The 14,780-nt window shown below is 32.6% G+C and overlaps 1 protein-coding gene across 2 annotated transcripts in view; it reads left to right on the top strand.

Annotated features, from left to right (window-relative positions):
- LOC126842982 (leucine-rich repeats and immunoglobulin-like domains protein 2) overlaps positions 1-14,780 on the top strand; it is a 66,842-nt gene that overhangs the window by 18,300 nt on the left and 33,762 nt on the right. The window contains exon 2 of one of the 2 annotated variants that reach the window (XM_050580249.1): positions 6,880-6,985. The exons of the other annotated variant lie outside the window; for it this stretch is intronic. The gene's annotated coding sequence lies outside the window, so the exon portion shown is untranslated. The remainder of the gene's footprint in view (positions 1-6,879; positions 6,986-14,780) is intronic. 2 annotated transcript variants of the gene reach the window in all.

Below are 14,780 nucleotides of genomic sequence, written 5' to 3'. Positions count from 1 at the left end.
TGATGAATGATCATACCCAATGAACAACGAACAGTTGTTGTCGTTTGCTACAACAATCCAGAGTATCAATCCTAGCTTTATTGACCAACTTCTAGAGCATAATGTAGTGGTTGGAAAAGTCACAGGTCTTTACGAATAATATAATTAAAAGTTAATTTTACCTAAGACATATTCTTTTCTCGACGTTATAGTAATCTTTTGGGAGTACAAATGTTATATCGTAAGGTTTCTAGAAAATTAAGATTTCTTCCACGTGGGTTTAAACACCGACCAACGCATGTAATATGCTCTTGGCAATTAAATATTTCTACTCGACTGGCACAAAGTTCACTTTCGGTCCGCTCGTTTTTCGCGTTATACAAACAAAGTAAGTGTGTTGGTTTCCAGTCGTTTCAACACTGGCAGTACAAACGAATCTGTTAAGAACGAACAATATTTTGCAAATTTCGTTTGTGAATAAACGTAGATATTATAACGATAATAATAATAATAATTAATATATTACACTTGATAAAATCCCGCCAAGCTGACAGTCGGTTCGGTCGAACACCACAGAACGTGAAACAATAGATTGAATTAACCGTTGTATTTTACAGGAATCTACAATTAACCGTTTTTGACGAAGGTCGTCCTGACAGATCACTAAATCCGCGGTCGGACCAACAATGGACACGCCCTGCGCGCACCTGTCCCTCTCATCTTACCGGCCTAATAATAATGATTACAATAACCGTCACTCGATCCCCCGTAATCCGCAGCATACTCCAACGGATAATCCCGGCCCGGTGGTCTAATACTTTTTGATAACCCTTTCAAAAAGTACCTAAAATTCGTCAAACATATTATGTAATATTATTTTACCATGTCAATAATGTCGATAATTCCGGCAATATCGGTAACGATTTTGTTATTTTATTTATTTATTATATGCGACACCCGTAATTGTGTTTTCGATAATTGTACCAGAGCACATTGGTCAGTTTTGATGATCGGTGCGTGTAAAACTCATGTTGAGATTTTTACCTTCACTGGTAAAACAAGAGGGAAATTGTGAAAGTTGAAATTCTTCTAAACTCCTCAAGACCCTCGAAGAATGTCAGTAACTAACAAGGCGTAGCCCCCAAGTAACATTTAAAATTTTTACCCAAATTCCAAGGAAACTGTAACAGTTTTCAGTGTGCCTGAACTTCCCTTTCTAGCTAATTTCATATCAACGGCTTCTGTATTTAGACCACAAACGGCTTCCTTATCGTTTACCAAGCTCCACCTTGATAGCAATAAATTCGATTTATTTATTCAGTAGTGCGGCCAAATTTGAATATTTTACACGAGTTTGGTTGTTTCTAGCTGATAACTCCGAATAAGGACAAAGCTAATACAATAAAATACTGAAAAAGCAAAAATATATATATATATATATATTATATATTACCGTGTACTACGCCTTTTGGGTTGTTCTTTTTACCTTTTTTTTTCCAAAGTAATAACAATTCGAAAACCGATGGTGTCTGCAAATCACGTTAAAGCCACCCCACTGGTGGTCCACGTGGAGGTAGTGACCGGCACTTGTAGTTAAAATATTCACAAAAAGGTAGAAACTCATTATCCCTTTTCGGCTATGCCGCCCGGTAGTAATTCGCTTGCTTTGTTAATATTTATCGCGCCGAACCTACTAGTCTCCCACTGTATAACCAAGCCCAGGACACTGATAACAATTAACACGGGCAAGATACTTATCACACAAAAACGCGGCAGCCAAACATATTATAATGCTAAATCGATTTTACAAAAATCTGGCCGTCACTTTTTTGTTTACAATGCAAAATATAACCCTTCTGCTTTGTTTCGCTATTCCGTGGTATAACTTTTTGTTTTACACGACACGGTTGACGCATATTTTTTTCTCCGTTTAATTCGCCCGCTGTGCGGTTACTTCGCATTTCTCACGTGTCTCTAGATTAATCCGCGAACGTCGACCTTGTTGGTAGTATTAAATTAATATTATCCAAAAACGTCGTCGCCCAAGAAATTTCCTCGGAAATTTATTATTCATTACGGTTTTCAAAAAGCTTTCGCACGTGACGTTATATTCGCCATTTGTTTCAACTTGTTATTATTAGCCGACGCGGAAAAGCCTCTTGCTCCTCCCCCACCCCCATTCGAATCGTCTGCCTTCCCCGTTTTATTTACCTTTTTCCTTGTCCCCGTCCACACCCGTCACTTCTCCTCTTTTGCGGCAGCCCCGATCGATAAATCCGCACCGCCAAAAACGTGATTCTGCTAAACATACAGTGGTCGGGGTCATCGACGTTGTCTCCCCCGTCTGCTTTGTAATTATATGTATTTCTTTATTCTTCGCAACCACCTCGAATTACCGGAGAGCCGGTGGTTTATCTGCCCCGACATAGATAAACCCTCCTCGGTGGTCGAACCACACAATAACAGTATATTTTCCGTGTTATTTGTGTATTTTTTCAAAGCACCCCATGACCGCTCTCACTTGTTTAGCTTAACAAATTAAATGTAATTTAACAGTTCTAGAATTACTCTACATAAATGTTAAGCGTGTAAACCAACGAAGCTCCCTAATAAACTGAATAAAGCTCTGAGACTATATCTAAAAAAGCGAAATATAGAAAAAGATTCCACCCCTTCTAAAGGGGATAGCTACAGAATATTCCATACAAATTCGAAATTAATTCGACTATTTTTAAAAAAACTTACAGAGCGCTGTATTTTAAATTAAAAAATATGTAAATTTTGTTGAGTGTTTTTCTCGATTTTAAAGGGGAAAGTGTTAACTTTTTGTCCCGTTAAATTACCTTTGAAGTACGATTTCGGATCTATGAAGAAATCGGTTCAGCGGTTTTAACACTTCATTGTAAAAACAATATTTTCTCAATCAAAGCTTCGAAGCTAAAAACAATAGACAAATGTTGGAAGAACGGCCTCGATTTTTTTTAGAGGAACACAAAGATAATATTTTGTTATAACAACTATTATAGTAACGACTTCAAAAATAGTCACAAAAGAATTTGCTAAAGGAGCAAACCCTTGGACACAAAATTACCATTTCTATAACATTACAACCTTCTACATTATTGGTTGTTTGTCCAAATAACTTTATTATTTATTTTGTCATAACATTCTATTCACCGCGGTAGTAGGTACGCCGAAAAAAGTAACCCTATTTTCTCCAACGTCCTTTTTTTTAAAGGTTAAAGCTACACGGTAAAATATTAATTTTAACTTATTTGATGTCGTCTATTAAACACTTTGTGTACATTGCATATAAGCGCTTTCAAATATTATAAAAATACAGCGTGACTTTGGTTCACTACAAAAGAAAATTAAGTGTAACGAACAACGTTTGATGCTTATACCTGCAAGAATGTTTAATATTTGTTTTAAGAAAATAACGTTTCTTTAGAGCTTGACGGTCGCATAAGTACCTTCACAGTAATTATTTTATATTTAAGTGTGTTCGTGACATAATAATATTATGATATTATAACCACTAAAAACTGTTGCAAGCCCGTTAACCTTTGTCAGCCTCAGTAATATTATATACGTTTTTACTACCTCTCTCTTTTGTGCTATCTTTATAATCAAAGCTCTTCAAACTACTATTCAAAACTAATAAATATCCAAAATCATCTACAACTGTTAAAAATTAAATATTCATTAAACAAATACATAATAATACTTGAATTTATAAAACGAAAAATTGTTTTTTTAGATACATTTATTTTTTTCGATACACGACCGCAAAACGTTAACAAATATTATCAGTAACACGGTCATTACAAAATATATCTTCGCCCAAACTTTTTTTTTCCCAAAAGAAATACTCACTATATATTGCATTAGGGTAGACGCGCACGTATCCAACAAACTGACTGTAAACGGCACTAAGTTCTGTTAACGCAATTTCTTACTTCCAACTCAAACTTTGAATTTAAAAAAAACCCTATATTTATTATTATACGGTCTATGACATTCTTAATAACCATAGGAAAAAAAATCAAAATCATAAATCACTAAGGAGAAGTTTACAAATATTTCACAAATAATTTTCATGCTAGGAAATATTGTAGCTTTGTACCAATTGAAAATAATTACGTTTCAAATAAATGTATTTATTGTATTACAAATGTTCCAAGTATGGAATGAAGTGTAGACGGATATTTTCTAAATAAAGCTTATCGATTTTGGACAATTTTTTTTCGGGTACGAGTGAGCCTAATGTGTTTAGGAAGTCGTTTAAGTAAATAATTTAACTTCTGTGTGTTTTGGTTCATTCCACGGTCTGACGTTTGTTCATTGATCAACGGCATCTGGCGTTTGTTTTTTTTTTATTTTCCACCGAATCCCGAGGGACGCGAACCCTAGCAACGTTGCAATCGTAAACAGGAACAGATAGGAAATTAAATAAAAATAAAAACCGTATTATACGACGTGTCGGTTCCTATCGACGTACGGATAAATTTGATTTTAGCTCCGACTGTGCTGAGAATGTATTGGGGTTTTTTTTTTATGATATTTATACTACCCCCCCCCCCCCAATCCTGTTCCCGTGACATCATACCTATAAGCAACGAGTTGACGGTAAAAAACGGCGAATAACAAAATAATGTACATAACAAATGATGTTTGCTAATGAATTGATACCATTATGTTAATTTTGAAACGCAATTTGTCGATTTCAACCCGTTCGAACGTTATATGCGCCATATTTTGTATTTTTGATTTTGTGTCTTGTCGAGTCACCCTTTTGGGTAAATTGTTTTTTTTTTAATAATATGCATAGGTATATCATAATCAAATTTCGTTAGTCGACGCACACGCCGGTATAATTCCCGGCCGGCGGCCAAACACGCACGCGTGAACGGGGAAGTAGGTACATGCACGTATGGGTATTGTACACTGTTTAAATTTATCTAGGGTCTACACATTGTATAAATATATTATAATATGAGTAATGGTGAAACGCCTGAAAGTGTGCATATACCTCCAACCGCGTACGGATATTATTGGTTGTGTTCCGGACTCCTATGCGGCGCGGTTAATGACTTTGTCCGTATTCAAGCAGTATTTTTCCCCCGTTATAGCACTGTGTAACGTTAAGTTTTCAAACCCGATTATTCCATTAGTAAAATTAAAACCGCAATCCTACTCAAAGCGCCGTACAATTGTAACTCCGTACAATGTTTCCAAGAATAAAATGTCCAAAAACAATTGAAATCATTCCAAAAGTTAAAAACATTAGTGGTTTTGCGACGAAAAAAAAAAACAATTTAGTAATGCAACATTTCAGTGATTTTTGCGTCGCGAAGAAATTTGCTAATTTTTCTTTTTAAACGATTAAAGATAAGATAACGATAAAACATTAACGATCAAAAGTAATATTTTTTCTATTAAGTATGACTCTGAGGAGTGTTTGGGTACTTTTTTTGAAGGTCAAGAGTGTAGTCAAGTGTCTCAGGGCAAATTGTATAAGACTATGTTTTTTTCGATAAGTGAAATTATACAGAGTGATTCGTTAAAGATAAGACACTCAACACAATTACTCGAAATGGTGTAGTTTTTCTTTTTGTAGACTTTTATGGTATTTTAAAATATTAGACAATAAAACAATTTTCATTTTTTTCTAGAACTCTATAAACTTATAAAGCTCAAGTGGTAACCGTAGCGTCCCGTCCCGGACAGCGAATTCATCAAGAAACCATCATCTCATTATGGCAGCGTTGGGTTTTAAAGGCATGTTAAGCTGATGATGATAGTCTTTATAAATTATGAATAATTTGCTGAAAATGTTTACAAGTCGATAACCAGTTAAGGATAATTACTTTTAAAATTACTAGAGTTTAAAAGTAATTATCCAAAGCTGGTTATCAACCAGTCAAAATGTCCAGCAAATTATTCTCAATTTAAAAAGTTAGTAAAATATAATAAACGTTTACACTTTCCATTTAAGTTTCAAAAGTTGATTGAGCTCCGGAAAATACTAAGAAATATGTAAAATAACATAAACCAAAATGTTTTTGAAAAATTACAAAATTGCAATTATTACAATAAGAGAAAACGTGTGGCGCATCCTTAATGATAATTGCTATTCTTTTATTTTTGATCGCAAATAACTTTTAAAATCATCTTAGCAAGTTTTGACAGTTAAATCTTGGACAACTTGTTTTGACGGCATAACCCATAATTGAATACCTATTGCCGGCGACAACCGTTACCGGATAAAGACTGTGGTCTGAAAATTCGTCGAGAATAAGATAATTAACACAACTGCCAAGTCGATCGGTGATCGTCATTAACCTAATTATTGTGTTCGTGAAACGAAATATAAAATTTTAATATAATATTCTCACTTTTCCAATCGCTCTTGTCGACGCGACTTAATTAGTCATTGTGTAACTCGAGCACAAAAGGTTTTTGAATTATGGCTTGTCAAGATAATAGACACACAAAAAGGCAAAACACAAAATTAATAGTTCTCGTTCATGTAATATACTATCCTCGGAATATAACGGACAACTAAGATTCTAAAACAATAAATTACTGCCCCCCCCCTCATCATGTTATAAAAAAATATTGTTTTTTTTTTAAATTAATAGAATCATATTTAATACATACTACAGTTTTCGTTATTAAGAAGCGTTTCCAGTGATAGAAACCCGGCTATCATTGGGTTAACGAAGCATGTCTTAGTTACCAAAAACGAACCTCCCTACCTCAGCCTACTAAATTGACAGTGTTGGCGGTGGTCAAACTACAGGGAGAGTCTTGTGACCAACAGTCTTCCTCCCTCATATTGAACGTAAAAACAGATATCAACAACATACGTTTTAAGTTTAATCTATTATTTTTCAGGTTTTTGTATCAGCAATGAAACACGACTACTAACTACTGGCAGCGTTGATTTTCATAGATTTTCACAAAAAATCATAATCCCAAAAATCGCGTACAACATTAAAAAGTAAGTAACCTAACCGCTCCGGCAATATTCTTTTTAGTTTTTTTTATAATATTCGTATAATTTATATTTTTATTACATTTCGGTTCAAGCTATATATAGAATTATATGTATTAAAAAACCGGGTTATTATATTTCACTGTCGTGTATTTTTAAAAAAAAAACCTAAATGAACTCTCGAGTTTAGTCGCATAAAGCCGTCGTGTGTCCTCCGATAACAACAGGAGAGCAAGAAAGTATGTATTTCAAACGCTTGAGAATAAACCAATTATAAATAATGAAGTCCTTACGAACAGGATGTTCTACAAGAAATCCGGAGTTATTTCATTTGAACGAAATCAATTTATAACAATTCGGAGAGTATGTATAGATACAGAACCAATACTAGCTTTGCTCGCTTTAGTGAGTTTTTAAAAAAGAAAAAAAAACGACGGAAAATTCCGACAAAAAAAATATATATAAAAAGAGGAAATTGGGTCTGATAATAATTTCCGATTTGGGAAAATCCACAATATGCTAACAAATACACTACTAGTATTTGTTAGCAGTAATATTCTTTTTAGAAAACGAGAGTCTTCACGACTTCCTTAACAATAATAATAGATATTTTTTTTCAGCTTTAAACGGCCCGATAAGTTTTAAATCCATATAATATGATGTACCCTAAAAACATGTTATTCAAAATAACTGTACTTATCTTTTCATAAAATGCTCTTAAATATTTTACTTTTTTTTTTTTTTATAATCAAAATAGTTCCCAAGCAAAAAATGATTTTATCATTATCACGTATTAACGTGTTGTATTATAACTTATGCAATATGTTTAACTCCCAGCATAATTATACATAGTAGGTACACATTTTTTTAATTTGTATTCAAATAATTTAAGTGATATTTAAGGTCATGAAATAAAAACTGCCAAAGGCATTTGTTACCGACATGGATGCACCATTGAGACATAGATTGAGAGTTGCCACAAATATTGATTTTTTCGCAGGTAGCCGTAAATGAATAATTATGAAAAATGTCTTATCGAGTATACCGAGACATTTGAATTCCCTTCTCGGGGAATACAAACTACATTTCGACCTTTCAACTAAACGTTCTTTATTATGTTATGGGAGAATCGATAAAAAAAAACAAACATCTAAAATATTCAAAGTTTAGTCTTGATAAAATAAACGTATAAGAGCGCAAGAAGTCATAATGCAACCGTATTGGAAAAATAACATGTGTGTGCGCTTTCTGTACAGATACTACACACATCATACCGATATCATAAATCACTTAATCATTTCTTATAGCCGGTACTCTGTAGGTAACCATAATGAGAACACACGTAGTTCGGATGTGGATTATCAGCTTGACATACTTTTGGGAAATTGTTATTTTTGATAAGCGTCTGGAACGATGAAATTATTATGTATGCAACTATTTGAGTTCACTAAACTACAGGGAATTTCCTTGTTGACTTCCGGGATTCGATAAACTTATGTAAAATTATTATACACCGACCGTAAAGTTTTGCAAAAATCAAACCCTTTTTCGGGTTTATCTATAGAAATGATAAAAAATATATGTTTATAATGACGTTGATATTTAAATGGAAACCCGTATGTGTATACATCGAATTAACCGCTGTTAATTTTTATTTTGTTTCATAACACTCTGTATGCAGTTTATAATATAAAGCTTCGAAATTATTGCTTGTACGACGAGGAAATGTGAAAATTAAATATGCTAACTCTTCGAAGAAGGAGGAGGTTGCCGAATAGAAACCTCATTTAATGCTGTATTAGTATGCAAAAGTACAAAACTTTATACAACAGAGTACAAAGTATATGTGATTAACGCTGGAATATCGCGGTTTCATAATTTATTCCGCTTTATTATGATATAAGACTACACGGACTGCTTCACAAACTGAAAATACTTTGCATACATTGTGTTAGACTTGCGGCGAATTCGTATAATTCTATATAGACTAAGGTTGGACATTTTCTTTCTTTTTTTTACTCATCACTGTTTTTAACATATCATATTCTAGTTAAAAGTTTGTGAAAACCTAACTTATATCAACATAAATAAATAATAGGTGCGTTTTGACGGTTGAACGAATGCCCAATGTTTTTATCATGTAATTACAGAATATATTATGAGCCATCACATTCATATCCAGTCAACTATAAATCCAATTAAATGTATACATTGGTAATGTTTGTCTGAATAAGCCTATAGTAGTTTTAATGTGACACAAACAGAAGGACTCAAGTCAGTGTGCCTAGAAAGAGGGGAAAAAACACTGTTCAATATACCGTGATGATAAAATATTAACGATAACAGTATTGTGCAAAAAAAAAACAATAATATTTTAAGATAAAGGGTAAAAACATATTTTATCGTATAGAGTACCAACCGCTGAACAATGAAGACTTTTTTTCTTTTATGTGGTCATACTGGTTTTAGCCTTTCCTTCATTTTACTTCACTATCGCACACAAGCTATTGTAATATGTTATAATATATTAGTTCATCTTTTTATGTTATTACTCTATGGACTAAACCCGCCGTGTTAAGTTAGCTATACACTTACTTGAGGTACTCTTGTTGTGAAGTGAATTCTGTAGTTTCCCAACAATATTGGTTAGACCCCCCCCCTATCCACCCCATCCGAAATGCCCTCAGATACACAGTATACCAAAGTTCCAGCAAAGTCTTGCCGTGTTCTTCGTGACACATGTCTGTTAACAATTAACGTTTTGAAACTTTAATAAAAATATAAAAAAACTACCGTGTAAACTACCTAATAATGCAAATTAGCGTATGAACTGTGCCTTATCATGGATGAAAATTCTAAATTTTGTTCATTTTAAATTTTCTATGGATTCTGTTGGTTTTTTCGTTTAATATCTTGTTTGATATTGTGTTTTTTAATTACAAATATAGAGTGATCTCAATGTGTTAAAAAAAGATAATTCTTCAACATTTAACATTTCACAGTTAGTCATACTATAGACTTTCAATAAAACATTTTTTTTTTCGTTCCGAGCACTGTAAAATATTATGCTACGAAGAAATTGATAGAAAAATAATTTGAATACCTAACTAGAAAATATTTGTCGACGGAAAAAAAACACTCCTTGGTCTCCTTCGTAAGCCCTTTATCTTGCCCGCTCAATTCCATATGATAAAGCGATCGCACTGACAGGTTTTTTTGAATGATTATTTTTTTCACACCCGAATAACCGATAGTGGCCGTGTAAAAAAAATTGTCAGAAAAAACACCTACACGTCACCACGAAAGACATATTTTCCTATGGCATATATTATATTAGTTTTTCTTTTTTGTGTTTGTCAACTGTGAAAATTGCATCTACTCACGTGCCAATCCAATTACAATATTACCAACGCAAAAACTTGAGTAACATTCCGGTAATAATTACTTTTGCAGTGTGTACGACATACTTGCGTTGCGTGAGAGTGTTAACTTAATATTATGTTAAAGCGTTTGACTAGTGCGTGCCCAAGATGAATAAACAGATAAATGGAAAACTAATTATTATGGCAGAAAAATTGTATGTGTGTGTCTCGACCGACAAAAAAAAACTTGTAGATAACTTTAATTACTAACCAACAGATTGTCTCCAGAATAATTTCGAGTTTAATAAATTGCGTTAATATTTAAATATAAATACATTTGTTCGTTCGCCACTGGCATACTAAATGGTGTATCAAGTTAACCCCACACTTTTTTTAAAGTAAAAATAATGATAAACAATCGTTGAAGCATTTTACCAGGTTTTAATAAAACATCTTACAATAGTTTAATAACACAATTTTATCAAACATCTCTAAAATTAATCCTAACTGACGAACTGTTAAAAGAGTAGATAATACAAGTCAACCAACTTTTTCAATAGTCTATTAATACCTTTTATATTTAATAATTTGTTAAGGCTAGAATAGTTTAATAAAAATATCAAACTATCGAGGGGAACGCCATTATAGTAATATATTGTGTAAAGTACACATGGTACTTCTGTATCAAAAAGTATGTTTTTCATAAGAAATAACCAAGCATTATTCAAATCACCATCATCGTGCAGCTTAAGTCTTAACAGGCAATGAAGGCCCAACGCGCCATCATGAGATGGTTTCTTGACAAATTCGCTATCCGGGACCTTATCGCCGGACGATTGCACGCCAGCAGTCATTATTCAAATAATACAAGACAAATGTTCGATATCTAAAGCATAAGTTATACTTACATGATACACTATCATAAAATAATACATTTCAAAACTGAATAGTAAAACTACACAAAATAAAAATATTAAATCTGGTAAAAAAATCCGCATCGTACATTCAAAAGCAAAGATACTAAAACTTGTCAGAATCAAAATTGATCTTACAAAATACAAGCAAAAACTATAATTTAATTGTAAGAATCATTTTTAACATTTCGCTTTTTGTTACGTTTGAAAAATCATTAACGTGAAAAGAAAGGGGAACATTACTCTGTACCTTTTTTTGTTTTTTTTAAATAATTTATCACAAAGAAATCAAGTTATCCTTTGAGACTCTTTGAAATAGCGCTTCTCCTGAAAAGAAGTAATTCGATTGGTCCCAAAGGACATAATTTTATTATCCTGAGGAAAAACAGTACGTCCCAAGCTTAAAAATTAACACAAGTCACACTTTATTACATAAACGTAGTGTTCGAACGGAATCTCTTATTTCACATACAAATTGTATTACTAGTAAAAAAATACAGGGTGTAGTACATCCGGTGCACATGATTTATTTAAAATCATTTTTTATAAACCTTTGGTTTTGCAAACGAATTTAAAGACAATGTAAGAGGTTGTATGATAACAAATTGTTTTTAAAAAGTGACTCTTTTCAGGAAGGTTTTAGCAAAATGACAAAATATTCTGAGTCTTGTGTAAAAAAATCAAAAATCACAGCAATCTTTATTATCAAAAATGTTATTTCATGATATTTTAATACATGGTTACAACTCAAAAACTTCAACGCTCATATTATGCCAAAACTTTAGACCCGGAAGACAAAGAACATTATTATACACGGACATTGTTCTGTAAAATATAATTAAACGCGCGTTTAGAAAATAATTGACATCTTAAAAAAAAACTCATCAGGTTTGGGGGCGTTTGTCGTTCAAAATTGTTAGCAATTTAGTTGTAAAATGTACTTCTTTGGCGTTCAGTTTAATAAACAGCAAACACGGGTGGTTTTGTTCTGTATTCTTCCAGTTGATTTAGTGTGTTATTCATCAAGCAAACCCTTGTCTGGCGGCGGTCAACGCGTCTCCCGAGCATATCTCCATGGCAATGCTTACCACAATCGCCGCTGTTGTGTGTATTATATTTTATACTTCACCAGAGACACAAGCCGTAATCCCCCGTGTGGCGTTAGAGTAAAAGGTAACCGTGGAATATTAACTGTGTTTATGTGTCGTGAGCCGAATTAAATTTTTCACTGTCCTGTGTATATTATATCCTATTTTGTTTTCCCGCACGACCATGTCTGAAAATGCACAGTTTCCGGTTGTAACTTCTTGTCTCCCAACGACCCAGAAAAGGTCTTCAACCGACGTCCCACGTAAAATAACAATATTTGTATTCCCCGGAAAAACTTGATTGCGAAGCACGTCTCGGCTGGTATTGGACGTTACCACTTACCTTATCGAATTCTATCGGCAATTTGATTTTGCCTCTTCCCAGCGTTTATTCGCGTTCCACTCGATCGGCCAATATTCGATAGTTGTCTACATTTTGTAATATAACTATATTTTTATAAATGAAAAGAACCACTAGGTATATTCTTCATTCTTGTCTCGAATAGCTGCGAAACCGACTCCAATATAAATCCGAACGGTGGCGATAACGCCTTGTTCATGAAATTATTGATTTATGACTGATCAACAGAGAATCAGATCAGTTAAGACTAAATTATTCAAATCCTACACTATTGTGAAACAAAGAACTTTTTAACTTCTAAGAAAAAGATATTCAAAGCAGATTTGATAGGAAAAATTCGGATTTATCAAAATTTGAGAATCTGGGTATTTGGTATCCGAAATTTTACTGTTAGCCTAGATTTTGGATACTATAATTTGGATTTTATTATAAACAAATGGTCCAGAGGTCAACATTGAGTCTACAAATCAAACAATATTTAGCCGAAAGATCCACCGAGATCAATTTTAAAAATTACCTATTTATATAGGAATGTTAGCAATTGGACAAATGAAAGGCACAGCGGTTAAACCACTTAAAAAGCACAAAGCTTGATTTTGAAAAATACGAATTTCAAAGTAAAGTGGAGTTTCTCCGGCATACCGAAATTGTACCATTTTTTATGCACTCCTTGAAAGGTACAAGACTGCTATTGCTATAGAATATTTTTTACTTCTGGACTCTTCAAATAAAATGTTAACATAATATAAACACATATATTTTTAGCTGAAGATAAAATATTTTTTTTTTAGATTTACACATAACTACACTACATGTCAATGAAGTAGCGTGTAACTGTGAAACTATAAATTACGTACATTAAATTAAAAAATGTTATTATCGTGAAATTGGATAATTATAGTATAGAAGTTGAAAAAAAAAACGTTTACAATACATTATAATACAAATATACATTTTCAAAACAAACTATGTTTTCCTGTTTTTAATCATACAGTTACTAATAATTCCAAAAATATTTTTTTTTTTCTGTGACTGTTAGTTTTATTTTAGGTTACATTTCAGTTGAGTTTAACTATTTTCAGAGAAATCTTTATTCTTAAAATAATTTTTTATTAAAACCCAGTCTACAGAAATGATATGCTTAAAGTAAATACGTATTTCGACAACTATGTGACGATGATCGGCACTGAATTTGAATTATATTTTATATAATTAAAATCAAGCAATTATTCATAGTTAACTAAAAACAAAACAATTTTACGAGCTTTATTTTATATTTTAGTTTAACTTAACTGATATGATATTGATTTAAAATGTAATACTTGCAATAGGTATATACCAAATTTTGGAACTAGTTAGTATAAATAAACTTTGTTTGAAACAAGTTCTAAAATAAAGCTTGAAAAAAATACATGACTTCATGAAGTTGCTATACATAAATACAAGTATTATACAAGGATTATATGTTTCGTTGTTGACAAATTAACATAAAAAACATATACGGAACAGGAAAAATGAAATATTTATTTGTGATGTAAATCAAAACTTTTCTTATACTCGTAGTTGGAAGAAATTTGAACCATACGAAAAAATATAGTTTAACCAAAGGACAGCTGCTGTAATTCTGTGTATTGTAATACATACAGCCAAAAATATATATATATATTATGTTTACACGAACATTGTTACATTTTCGTTATTCGAGTTGTTGCCTTTGTTGGAATAAACACGTTATTTGATCTATGACCATGCATATATATATGATAATAATTGTGCGAGATTTTTTGACAAACTCTCAAAATATGCACTGAATTATATCATCTTGATGAAATACCATAGTAAGGTAAGGCGAACGGGCAGCCGGGTCGTACACGTTTGTGTGAATTTGATTACCTACAACCCCACCACAGGGTGGTGGTAATTACGAATAACGAGGGCGAGCGCAGAATGGATTATGTTACGGTTTTATGTTTATGTACACTAGCGCACAAAAGAGCGGAAAATAAAGATAATAAGTAGATATAGTAAGGCGTTGCGAGTGGAGAAAAAGTGAAAATTTTATCGCACAAAGTTTTA

This window comes from Adelges cooleyi, unplaced genomic scaffold (genome assembly GCF_023614345.1).
Source record: "Adelges cooleyi isolate 19-005CV unplaced genomic scaffold, UGA_ACOO_1.1 ACOO_flye_CR_arks_rails_tigmint_CR_PRNA_574, whole genome shotgun sequence".
Taxonomy (NCBI): domain Eukaryota; kingdom Metazoa; phylum Arthropoda; class Insecta; order Hemiptera; family Adelgidae; genus Adelges; species Adelges cooleyi.
The sequence above is the reverse complement of the archived record's forward strand: the minus strand, read 5'-3'. Positions and strand labels throughout refer to the sequence as shown.